This window comes from Melanaphis sacchari, unplaced genomic scaffold (genome assembly GCF_002803265.2).
Source record: "Melanaphis sacchari strain LSU unplaced genomic scaffold, SCAv2.0 Contig10_pilon_pilon, whole genome shotgun sequence".
Classification (NCBI taxonomy): Eukaryota; Metazoa; Arthropoda; class Insecta; order Hemiptera; family Aphididae; genus Melanaphis; species Melanaphis sacchari.
Window position 1 is genome coordinate 4,787,758 of NW_020270420.1, and position 14,124 is coordinate 4,801,881.

The window sequence follows — 14,124 nt, forward strand, 5'->3', positions numbered from 1 at the left end:
GCCTGTGTACCCGATCCGTCACTTTATTCGTTATGAAAAGATCTGCCGACGGGTCTAATCGTCTATACGATTCGGATAAAATTAACAGTTCGTTTTTAATGAATTTTCACACTACATTTTAAATGATATAGAAACTCCGACCACTTTATAGTTAAGTACAGATGTGTTGTGCCATGAAACGCTTTTGTAAGACGTTAATTGTTGAACCGTTGGTGGAATGACAGGTATCGTGACCGTCAGTTCAATGGGTCATCACAAAGAATTGTTATAAAACAACCACAAACATAACTTATTAAAACATTGAAAAAAAAAATAAAACTAACAAATACCATGATCCGATAGCCTAGTAACAATGAATAAAAGATAACGAAAATATTATAACAAATAAAAGGCCAGCACGGTTATTATAAAACTATTTTATCTCGATTCCTAAATGCGTATACCTTAAGTTATACCAAGAACATACCTTATATTTTCAATACAACGGTGTTGTATTAATCACAATCATACAAATCTAAATATTTATTATGTATAATGAAGGTTTTAATACTAAGTATAAATATAAAAGATGAGAAATTTGAAGATTAACATATACTTCTAAAAAAACAAACGGACAAATCGCTTTGCAGTATATGAGGTTTTAAGTGAATTTCATCATGAAATATCAAATAGTTTTATTTTGGATAATATGTTAATTTTAAATTTAATGATAAATCATTGCAAACAAAAATATATTCTGGGTCACCTCCCCCCCCAAAAAAAAAAAAATATTATAATTAATTTGTATTATATAGAGTAAGTTATAATACATAATATATATTATTCACAACTCAGTAAAGTGAACCAAGATTTATAAATAATATTCAAAAAATTATTTAATTAATAATCATGACATTATAATTATAATTATTTTTATAAGCCAGCATTACGTACCATCGATTTTGGAGAATTAACACTTTTATTTAATTCAATATTTTGTTTAACGCTGAATATTAACATATAGTTATTGTATTAATAAGAATTTTCTTAAGAAAAAAAAATAAAGTAATTGCTAGTAAATAAAAAAAAATGATTTTCTAAATATCTGATAAAGTAGAATTAAATAAATTAAATTAGGTTTCGTTAAATGTAAAGATTGTTCGAAGATTACAATTCAGTTAACTATAATCTTTATAATTTTTTTTTGAAATTTGTAATAAATTATAATTTTACGAAACAAATATAAATATACTCCAAATTATTCAACTATAACAATTTATACATTATTTTAGAGCTATGAATTTAAATTTCCAGACAATAACAAATTATAAAAAAAGTATAAACTATGTTATTTATAAAAAAAACAGTTGTAGTCAAAATATGACGCGTTTGTAATTTTAGAAGCAATAAATAATAGAATGGGAACACATCGATTTCATTTTGAAATGTTTTTCTTTCATAAAACACTTTTGGTGTAGTACAGAACAACAAAAATATACACGCATCACAACTACATATTATAAATCTCACATTAAAACGGAAATTTATTGAACATCCTGATAGAAAATAGTGAATGAATATTATTATATAACCTTTTGACAAAACAACACCGTGTTTTGATAAAACATTTTCTGTTCAGGCGTTTAGGATCGTTATTTAACTATAATACATTGTTTTACACTCCGAAGAGAGTATAGGGAGACTAGTGTCTGGCATAGAACGGCTAACAGTGATTTTTTTTTTTAATTCTTTAAACACTCAATAAAATATCCAAACAACAATTAACTGGTTAACGTTTATGTTTTCATTTCAGGTTAATATCAAAAACATTTCAAATCAATTTCGACAATTCATTTAGTAAGTAATTGTGTGCATGTAAATAGAATAATACAATATTGATCAATGAAAAATAAAAATGAAAAAAATATATATTTAATTTTAGTATAATTTTACCGTCATTAACCAACTATTATAATCCACAATTCAATTTTACTATGAAATGATCTTTCTTTTACTTTAATTTAACATCTTAACCGAACAATAAGTACTGATAAATGTTTTAATCCGAGCACTATACTAAGTATAAGATCTATGAAGTCATACAAAGCCAAAATAAATTCTCATTATTATTATTATTATTATTATTATTATTATTATTATTACTTATATTAAACAAAGCGTTTTGATTTAATTAGAGTTTGAAACGTTTCAAAAATAAATCAGTTCATAATAAAACAAAAAAATTCATTAAAAAATAAATAATATAATTAAACTAATTATAGCAATTTTAATACAAATCTTTTAAATTAAAAATGTTGTTATAACTGTATTAGGTAGGATGAAATTAAATTGTATTTTTAGATTATTGATTGATTATTTATTTGAGACAAAAAAAAAAAAAAAAATTAAAAACAATTATGATTTATAATATTAAAACTATTATGGTATCCGGTATCTTTTGTAAAATTTTATTTTTATGGATTAACGATACTCTAAAAATCTCTAATTCATATAGTATTTCATACATAATATATAACATCATAATTAAATTATATTTTACTAAATAGTTATTAGTTATGTTCCAAAAACTAAATTAAATTAACTTAAATATTGCAAATATCTTAAAATATATATATATATATATATGTATGTATATTGATATGGTGCAAATAGAATAATACACCATACATTTTACTATGCATAATAATATTCATAAATAAATGATAGATCATAACGTGACTAAAATATTTTCTTGAAGTATTTCAGTAAAAACAATATAATAATGTATGAAAAAAAAAAAACACAATTACAACTTCAATGAAATATAAGCTAGGTATTTATTTCATAACATTATATTATATTAATTTTTTAAAAATAACGTATATTATTAATATTAATAATTTAAAGAATATAAATAATTGTATTAGAGATAAACAATTAATTATTTTATTATACAGTGTTATTTTTATCAAAAAATTATAAACTAGTATGACTAACAATCTTTATTTCAATAAAAAAACTAAAATAAAGTGTATATTTTATTAATGGTTTAATTTTTATTAATTCTAATTTACTCTTATTTGTGATTATTAAAAAAAAAAAATGTTTGTCCCAATAAATCTAGTACTATACCTCTAAATTGAATGATAATATAATGGTTTCAAATCATTTAATAATATATTTATGATTAGATTTTTAATTTTATAATTAAAAGTTTTGAATATTTTTATAATTTTAATCGTTTGTTAGAAATTGCATTATATTATAAGCACTTAACATGTTTCATTATAATAAAACTTTTAACAAATTTAAAACTCTTAAAAATACGAGATAGATTTTTAGAAAAATGTATAAAAATCCTTATCTAAAATAAATTTTACACACACAAGAATTTAAACCAGTTTTTTTTGGATTTACCGTTTTGACATCAATGATTTTTATTATCAATATTTGTTTTTAATAATAACTATGAAGTCTATTTTAGTTGGCCGGCGTGGAATATAGGCAATTTCGGTTCATTATGTATATATGTATATCGTCACTTCGTGTTATTTTGATCAGAGTTGTGTATACTTAATTGATCAGTACTTGGATATTTTCTTTAATTCGACGACGTGCAATGTACTTAAATAAAAATACATTACTTCTGTTTAATAGTAAATTGTTGTATAGTTATGAATTTCAAATAATATCACAACCAAACGATTATTTTAATTATGCTACAGTTAGGTTTTAAGTTTTAATAGTTTAATTTGTATCCAGCTATAGATTTACTTGTTTGATAATTTTAAAATTGACCTATACACGTTAAATTGTATTAAACAAAAAAAATAAAATATAAATAAAAATTATATTGAAATTTAATTTAATTTATTACTATGTATGAGTGTATAATTGACAATATAAGTCAATACACCTGACCCAACATTCATAAACCACTGTATGTGAGAATAACAAATGTGATTTGAAGAATTTAAAATGTATGCATGATATTAGAACTAAATTCAATTTTTTATGAAAAAGTAAAATATTTTGTTCCACTTTAATCTAAATAATATGACGTCTGATATATATATTCAAAATTTGGCATATAACGACATTTGTTTTATTTATTTCATCAAAAATATTTGCACGTCATTTTCAAACAATCACACTTCAGTAAATACCTGTGTAGTTGACGCTAGCTATTTAAATATTTACCGTACAGAGAACAACATCAATATCACAAAGCTAGTATATAAGTATTCTATAAAATGGTTTATTTATTACCTATTTAATAATCGGTTATAAATCATTTCAGTTGATACTTTTGCAGTGGTTCTATCCATTAAGTTTAAAAATTACAAAAAAATAGATTCTATGTCTGAAACTATGCGGCGTGGCAACGTGTTTAAATAACAAAAAATAAAATAATAACATTATAATTAAAACATACTTATAAATTAAATTTACTTTTCAAAATAACGATAAGAAATATTATTCTATGTAAAAAAAAAATCAATCTTTTAGTGTCAATTTTGTTTTTTTATAGCTTATGGGATATTATAATACCGTTGCGTAATTTAATATCATACATAGGTACTTGAAAAATCGAAATTCTAAGACATAATAATCTCCCTGGAGAATTCAATAGGCTCAAACTACATCGGTTGCAGTTTATTAACGTTCAATAAATTAATAATAAAAATTATAACTCATCGTAATTTTATAATACTTTTTTTTACAAATAATAAAATGTATTAAATCCATTATAACATAAAAATGATGTTTACAGAAATCTTTGTAAATATATTAATAATTGAAATCTTCACTATTTTTATTATATATTATTGTTAACTTAAGTAAATATAATTTTCCGTATGAAATATTGTTTGAATATATTTATTATGTTTATACATTTATTTTTTTATTGATTTTGAATAATTTAAGACTAAACAACCAGATTATTAGTACTTTATTTAAAAACATTTTCATAAAATATTTATGATATTAACATCTAGAGTAACAAAATATGAAATCAAAATAACAAATTTAAAATATAGCATCATGTTTACAAAACGAATATTGATTGTTTCCCTGACATAACAATAATATTAATTGTATTAATAAATTATAATTTTGTATTTTTATCTATAGTTTATAAAGTACTTAAGTTTGCTTGAAGAACAAAATGGTATTACTTTTATTCTCCAGAATCGGATATAAACTTCCTTCAAAAACTGAATCATTTTGAGTTCCTAGTTAATAATTTATATTTGTGTATCATCTGATTGACCATTTGAATTTAGTTTTTACAAAAGTAATTATTAAAAACTTAACCTTAAATTTATTAATGTTTCTGTTAAAAATTAATAAATTATAATAGTTTGAAAATATTATTTTTAACACTAATTAAATATATATTATTAAAAAACAAAATTACACATTTTACCATTATAATAAATGTGTGTCCCTAATGATATCACTTATTGATTTTTAAGAATTATGTAATTTGATTAATTTAACAAATTAGCATATATGTAGTATAGAATATTAAAAAAATTCTGATCAATTTACACCATTGATATGAAGCTTAAAAGATTATAAAAAATATTTCTAAAAAAAAAAATAAAATAAAACATTTTTTCACAATATTGGCATAGTTATTAAGGATATTCTTATGAACTTAGTCAAATATTTTTTGTTATCGATAAAATCTCAATAAACTAAATCATTATACGTATTAAGGATTTATTAAATTTAACTTCTATTAAGAGAATAAATTCCACCATTCATAATATAATTAGTACACTTTTGTAAGATATTAGTAAAATCTAAAATTTAATTCGCCAATAAAAGTTGATGGGGAAAGTTGTAACTACAAAATATTAATGTTTATTTTATATTTTAGTAAAGTTTACTTTATAGATGATGTATTTTATTGGTATTGTTTTTTTTTAAATTTTTTCGTCAAATAACTTTTGTAATTATTTTATAGGATAAACGATGATTTCATTGTTTCAAATGAAGAGCACTTTTCCATTTATATATAAATCAAGCGTTTCCAAGTTTTTTTTTTTTTTATCGTGTAAGTCAAGGGAAAATGGCCTCTCCTTTTCTAACCCCTAGGACTTATTTTTGGGTTAGCCTATAATTACGTTAGAAATCCACATCAACCCATTAAATTATATTTAAGTACTTAGAAAAGTCATAAAATTATATTTATGAAGATTATTAATAACGAAGAATTAACCTTTATTGTTTACACTTTGCTTAATTGTATTATGTACATTTAAGTAATAGATTTTTAAATAATTTATACATTATCAAATAACAAACAGTTTTAAGTCAGTGAGTAAAAAAAAAAGGAAAATTTAAATTTAAAATATATTCTTTCTCTTGAATTTGAGTATGAGAGAATAACGTTTATTGAATTATATATATTTATAATTTTCATTTAAACTAGTTACATCCAAGAGTGTATTATTATTGATATACCTAGTGACACGCAACGACTATTTTATCTGTCATAAAATATATATATATATATATATATATTATATTTTATTTTTTTAGTTATTTAGTTAGTAATACAAAAAAAAAAAATACCTTAGCATTAAATTAATATTTAAACGAACACATAAATGTTGTGTCATATAAGTATAATTTTTAAAATACTACTTTATATTACATTAATGTTCACTATTTAAGGAGGTTCTTTTAGCGTGTAATAGGTTATTACCTACATCAGTGTGACTTATTTATTGTTGAATACATTCCCAAATTTTTTCTTGGCTATAAATATGTGTGCTTAAAATTAAAAGAAATAACATAAAATATAACACTTATAATTTTAGATTTATTAAATATCTCGCAATATGAAATTACGCTGCTTATACTACACATATGCCAATGTAGAATTAAAAATACAATATTTCGCAACATTTAAATTATTAATACTGTGAATAGTACGAATTTTTAGTCAATAATATACGTGTTGTTAATATTGTATGTTTCATATTAGTATGAATTGCACGAATACTTTAAAAACCATTGGATATAGCATTGCTTGGATTCGTATTCTCTAGGGAATTTAAACCGCGCGAGTTGTACAATACGTGATGTCGTTAGTGTATTGTGTATTATATTGTATACTAGAAGTGAAGTTTTATTAAACGCGGATTCCTAATCCCTCTCAAAGATCAAGATGAATTCTCGATAAATACTGTTTTACGACTATCGTTTGGAAACATTTATATTATAATGCATAGAATCTACCACAACACAATTAGGATCGAACGAATTCAAATAAAATATTTACATCGAAATAGAAATTAAATTTCACGATATAAATGATAGCAGACATTCGTGTACATAAATAAAAAAAAAAACTACAATAGTTTATTATAAGTCGTAAATAGTATAAATATGCGTGTAAAAGTATAGAATGAAAAAAACACAGTTACTTAAGAAACAAATAGCTGATAAATATTAAATGTAATATATATATATATATATATCTAATTAAAATTAAAATATATTTTAAAACATTTCATCATTGTAATTCCAATACAGTACATTCGCTTCTTGGAAAATGTAAGCTAACAAAGACAATTGTATATTACTAAATAAAAAAATTAGAATTTCGCTTTGCTGTATAGAAAAAAATCAACTATATCTCGTCATCAAGTAGAGGACTACTGTAGGTCACGGTGGTACTATTATTTAGGTAAAGTCACGCTAGAGAAAATAATGATTTTTACTAAAAAAAATAATACACTAAAAACTTATAGGTATGGCGAAGTTACCAATAATACTACAAAAAAAATGCATTTTAACCATTAAAATGTTACTCATTTTAACCATTAAAATATTACTAAATAATGACTTTAAATTTTAAAGTTTAAAATGTTAATATTTAACTGAAAATAATTTGTAAGATCAAATAATAACTTGTTTATTGAACATATTTTCTTACGTTTAAATAAATTAATAATTCCTAGAATACCGAAATACAATTTAGTATATATGTAAAGCAATAAATTAAAAACTATTTTATTAAATTTTAGGTACAAATTTTTGACCACTGACTACTGAGTAGTGGTTCCGCGACTGAGACAATAAAGTCCTGCGGTAACACTCGAATATACTCGAAACCACCACCGAAATTCCTATAAATAATATTAATATATAATATCTTTCAATGAGTCCGAAGTCCAGACAGTCAATGTTACCACTATTTCTCACTCGGAAATCACTTTGACAAATTCTAAGAACCTACTTTTAGAAGTATAGTATACCGATAAGGCGATAACATTTCATAAGGTTCGAAAACACGTATTATATCTATAGAAATTTTACATTAAATTAATAAATATGTATTTAGTATCTAAAAATTAATGTTTTAAAAATATCAAACATACATATAATTAACCAAAATTAAATATAAAAGCTAAAAAACTAACACAATAGTACAAAAAATGTATTTATTCACAAATATCATAAGAAAATAGAAAATATATATAATATATATATATTTAAACTCTGTAATGTATGAATCAAATTTTATAATTAATTTTCAACTATTTAATAGTTATAAATTTAAAAATAATACTGGTTTCATGAAAATATTTATTTTATGCAATTTATTATTTTTTTTTTTTATTGATTTTATTTAAGCTCGACATCTAAGGCCATTATCTGTGGATAGGAACAGTAGGTTTTTTTTTGTGTAAGGTTTGTTTGTAAAGTTTGGTTAGTACGGTTGGAACACATATTATGTGTTTGTGTGTGCGCCATGGATTTGTCAGTAAGAACTCGGGTTGGTCACCCATCCGAGAGCTAGCAATTCCGTCCAATGCTTGACCTCAGAAAGTCTGAACATATTAGTGACTATGGCCAACCACCGCGCCACACCAGGTCACGATTTATTTTTATTCAACCAAGAACTAATATTTTATTCCGTATCCTGCTGTTCCTGCATTAGATGTTATTTTAAAATTTAATAGATAAGTATAAATAGGATAATTTTATTGCCGATAACTTATAATAATCATAATTGTCAATTAGTGATATCCTGACAATATCAAATTGTACTATGGTCGAAATTTAAACTATCCAACTGTTGTGTTCAGTTTTCTCAGAATTCTTGAGGTTTTTTTTGTAATTTATTTATTTTAAAATTCTAAAAACAAATTTTAGTTTTAATTGATTATAAATTATAATTATCCATTTTTGGTTAAAATATTTTTATTTTTTGTCTTTCAGGTTAGTGTCGAACGTAACTTTTCTGATTTAAAACTTATATTGTTCGATTTTAGAAGTTCAATTTTTAATGATTTAATAGAAGATATATTAATTTTTAGAGGAAATAACCAATAAAATATAAAATGTATATTATTTTTTTTCAAATATATTCATGAATATAATACATATTGATATTAGACATAGATATTTATTTTGTTATTTGTGAATATAGTATGTATTATATTTAATATTAGTAATATTATAATAGGTATAAATTATGCATTTAATACTTCAATATATCTATACTCTATGTTATATAGTACATTAGTTACCTAGATACTTTTGTCTTTTATATTGCCAATATATTATATTATATTATTATAATAGCAGAAATTATAGATGCTGATTATTTTGTCAATTGTAGTAAGGTATATATATAGTGCAAAATATAAATTCCTGTGTAGGAAAATGTTATTTTCATACACAATATTGTAAAAAATCTATTTCTGAATAACGATAAACGCAAAAGTTGAATAACGTTTAAATTCTGAATAATGATAAATGAAAAATTTGTATTATGTTTTAATTGTAAATAAAGTATAGCGATTTTTTTTTTAAATGCAAGCCCTGATATTATTGTTATTAGTTTATTTTTCTATTAGTAATACCGTAGGTAAAACTAATTTTTGATAAAAACATCTAACAAAATATTGTGTTATTATATCACACAAATAACTGTATTTAATTTAATTTAATACTGGTTGGTATTACACAATAATATAATTTTTTTAAAGTTGTAAATAAATATGACGAGAATGGTTTCATGATATAATTATATAAATATCTAAACATAAATCGGAATATTTTTAAAATTGTATTTTTGTGTAGAAAATAATAATATTTTACGTCATGGTAATTTAATACTTGATTTATTTACTTCCAAATGGTTATGACACACACACACACACACACACACACACACACACACACACACACACACGCACGCACGTACAAAAAAAAAAAAATTAAAAAAAAATTAATGTATTCATTGCTTCGATTCAAATTTAAAATTAGTGAAAAAAAACCTATTAATTTTCAGTCATTTTGCTTATTATAGAATCTCTTTTTTCGGAATCGCGGCGTGTGAGATGAACGTTCACGCATTACGCTTTCATTAACAGGCTGCGCGCGTACGTCATGCGCACGTAATATCAAAATCGAATAAATATCGATTAGGTAAGTATTGGTAGAGGTACATGGAAAATCAGTAATGAACGTCGTTTCGTTTGATTACTGCAGCCCGAGTTCCCCACCACGTCGCACTCCATTATGTATGACATCATAATGATAATAATAATAATAATAATAATAATAATAATAATTTTATACTTTCATAGTTTACCAGTTCGGTACACACGACGGGCGGCTGTAAAATAAATACAAATCTATAAGATAAGAAATTAATCGTAAAAATTACGGTTACGTGATTAAAACACCAAAATAGTGGCCTTCTTAAAAATCGACAATGTTCATTTAAGATCTTTTTTTCTGTTTCGTTGTTTTTCTTTTTATACTCTGATACAATTTATTCGGCGATGATACAAACAATAATGAGATTTGAATACAACAGATAATTAACACAATTTTATATCAGGCATATTATAATATCACACACATATATTTACGACAATAAATCAGTGACTATTGAAAATACGCAATGACTATATCGAGGAACATTTGCAAATTCGACGGTATAACCATCCAACAGACTATTATTTGTAATTTGATACTCGCATACGACGTCAAAATTTCGTTTACGGTTATATTATAAAAATAATTTTTATTATTTCTAACCACGATTAGTATACAAACGAGATAGACATGATGAATATAAACGCATTATGATTAATAACAGCCGTGTTACAATCATTGTTGGTGTTGAAACAATCAATCAATTCAATAAAAACAAAAAAAACTATTATTATTTATTTATTTATTTTTTTTATACCATACGCATTATAATGCATGACATATCCGGATGTATATTTGTATGCAAATTTCACCATCTCCTGTAATATCTGACAGCATTGACTACTTTTAAAGCATCCCTCTCTATACTCACCTACTCTACGACAACACATTGAGAGCACGCCCCAACAATATCCCTAGTTAACAAAACGTGTTTAAGTATTGGTAAGTAATAAAAATAATAAAAACAATTCGAAAGTACCTAACCGTTATCGCACTAAAACACACAAAATAATTTGTTTTTCGCATTTCGACTGCACTGTGACAAAACTCTTTTTTTTCTAATTTCACGGTTTTCATGAATCTGCTTTTTACTGTAATATAAAAACCATGGTAAAAATAAGAATGGAGAAATTCGTATATTGTATAACGACGATTTAATGTTATAAACATTAATTTATATTCTAATCATGGGGAATTGATTTATGAATTGGCCAAATAGTATATTATTTGTATTTCATTTGCTATAACTTATTTGCATTACACGATTTTCCACTTTTTACAAAATACACAAGAAATGGTTCAGAAAAAGGCTGTTAAATAGAAATTATTAACCAAAAAAAAAAAAAAAATTCTTTACCAAACGTTTATTTCACGCATGAATTTTTCGGTCAAGAGTGATCCGTTTTATATAAAATACACAGCACACATACATATACGTCGTAGCTCAATTTCCCGAACCAAGATATGTTATTAACCCTTACTTTATCACACACCCAACCCTCCTCCATCTTAACCACCACCCGCCAACACTTCTTTAGAGTTTTTTTTTCATCTCTTTTTAAAGACGAAAACCATATCGAAATACAAAACACTGAAAATAATAGCTAAAAAACTTTATATCTGACATTGATGTATTATAATTTAAATACTTTATAGAAACGTATGATATAATATGTTATAAGATACAACATCACTATTATAATCATATAGAACTATAAAGAACGACTAGCAATATTGGTATTGGTATATTTACATTAAGCCAACAATTTTATACATTCAAAAAAAAAAAAAAAAAAATGATGTAATTTTTAATTACAATTAAGCTACTACATTAATAATTTGTGTATCGCTGCTAAAGAAAAACATAAAATTATTTTGTACTCATACCATATAATTTTACATATTAGTAGGACTTCATAATTTATTTGTTCGAGAATTTATAACGAACAGTGCGCGATCGATAATAGTGCACTATTGAAGGGAATTAAAAAGTCTCCAATCATTTTATTGTCAAGTAAATTATAAACTTCAATTTGAGACCACAAAATATTTAACAGCATTTTTTCTCTTCTGTATTATTAGATTAAAATAATAAAGTAAAATAATACAAACGTTGTAATTGTAATATAAAAATATTTTCAAGTAACCAATATTTATTAAAGTCAAATAATTTAGATTAATAGCTATAAATATAATAAAATATAGTATATTTTATAAGTGTAGTAAGTAGTAAAGAAATACTAGAAAAATACTCTTTAGAATCTTTTTTTACAAGTATCAATATTATAAGAATATATAATACATGTACTTTAATTAGTAAATATTTCTGAAATAGTAATTTAATACATTTTAAACCAAAATAATTAAGTAAGTGCTAAAAGTTATTTTTACAACACCAAAAAATGTATATTTTTGATCGAGTTGTATTAAAATGACAACAATTTAGTTTACGTTTTAACAATTTTCATAATTTATGTGAGGTAAGAATAAATAAAATTATAATATTTTATTACCTATTTTAAAAGGGAAAATAATCAAATTCTGAATTTTCCTTACTTCAGTTGTTTATAATCATAGTTCATCGTTTATGATAAATTTTATATAACTCGACGAGTGTCATACAGCCACTGTTGCGAATAGCGATAGATCAACGTTCTCCATTAATGGACAACAATAATGTTGCACTTTTCGATGAAGCAAAATTTCCTAAATGGTCTAAAACGACGAATCCGACATCATTAACTCGAAGCCATTCGGTCGATCGGTCTCTAAACGGATTAAGAATACTCCATAATTGCAATAGGCTGTTGTCCTTAAACTGTATGCTACAAATATTATTTATTCAATATTTAAACGGAAAAAGGCTGGATTAAGCTTTACATACTAAATTAATTTGCAAAGGGTCTCTAAAAAGTAATAATCTAAAAAAGCAATATAAAAATAACATCGTAATTTTTAATTGTTGCAGAACAATCAAAGTAAAGAATAATGATAATTGTTTTTTTCATACATTTTCATCATAAACATTTTTGTGTTTCTATCAATCGTAATATTAATTTCAAAATGTTTTCTTTGTATTTAAGTATATAATACTTTGTATTTTTTATTAGAAGTAATGTTGAATATTATGTTGAATAATCAAAGTTCCATTTTAGATTGCACACTGTAATAAATTAAAGCATATATCAATTCATAATAGGTAATGTTATTTTTACTTGATCATAGATTTCAAATAGACAAATTAAAAAATCTATTACTGTATGATAGTGTCTGTAACGTATATTATGAATTTTTGTGAAAAGCTTAAAATCGTATAATACGTTGCATTCTCGGAATCCATACTTATAAATTGTCTATTCTTAGAAAGATTCATTATACTGGGAAATATTTTTGGAATTTTTATTCCAGAGTCTAAAATAGTATTAATATTAGATTGTAAACTCTCAAGGGTTTCATCTCAGAAGTTTATATTTATTTTAGTTGATATCATATTATATAATTATATCCCCAAGGTCGTATCATTACAGTTCCTTCTAATCAACATTGTTAATCTACTACGTTATTTTCAAAGATAATATCCCAATAACTATATTAGAATATTGTGACATATTATCAGAACTTGATAACATTATGTAAGACAATATTACTAATGTTATTATTATAATATCA

At 23.4% G+C, this 14,124-nt stretch overlaps 1 protein-coding gene across 2 annotated transcripts in view; it reads left to right on the forward strand.

Annotated features, from left to right (window-relative positions):
• Positions 1-14,124, forward strand: part of LOC112603605 (hemicentin-2-like) — a 289,646-nt gene that overhangs the window by 54,196 nt on the left and 221,326 nt on the right. The window contains exon 1 of one of the 2 annotated variants that reach the window (XM_025352265.1): positions 1,801-1,836. The exons of the other annotated variant lie outside the window; for it this stretch is intronic. The gene's annotated coding sequence lies outside the window, so the exon portion shown is untranslated. Of the gene's footprint in view, positions 1-1,800; positions 1,837-14,124 lie in introns of those variants that run through there. 2 annotated transcript variants of the gene reach the window in all.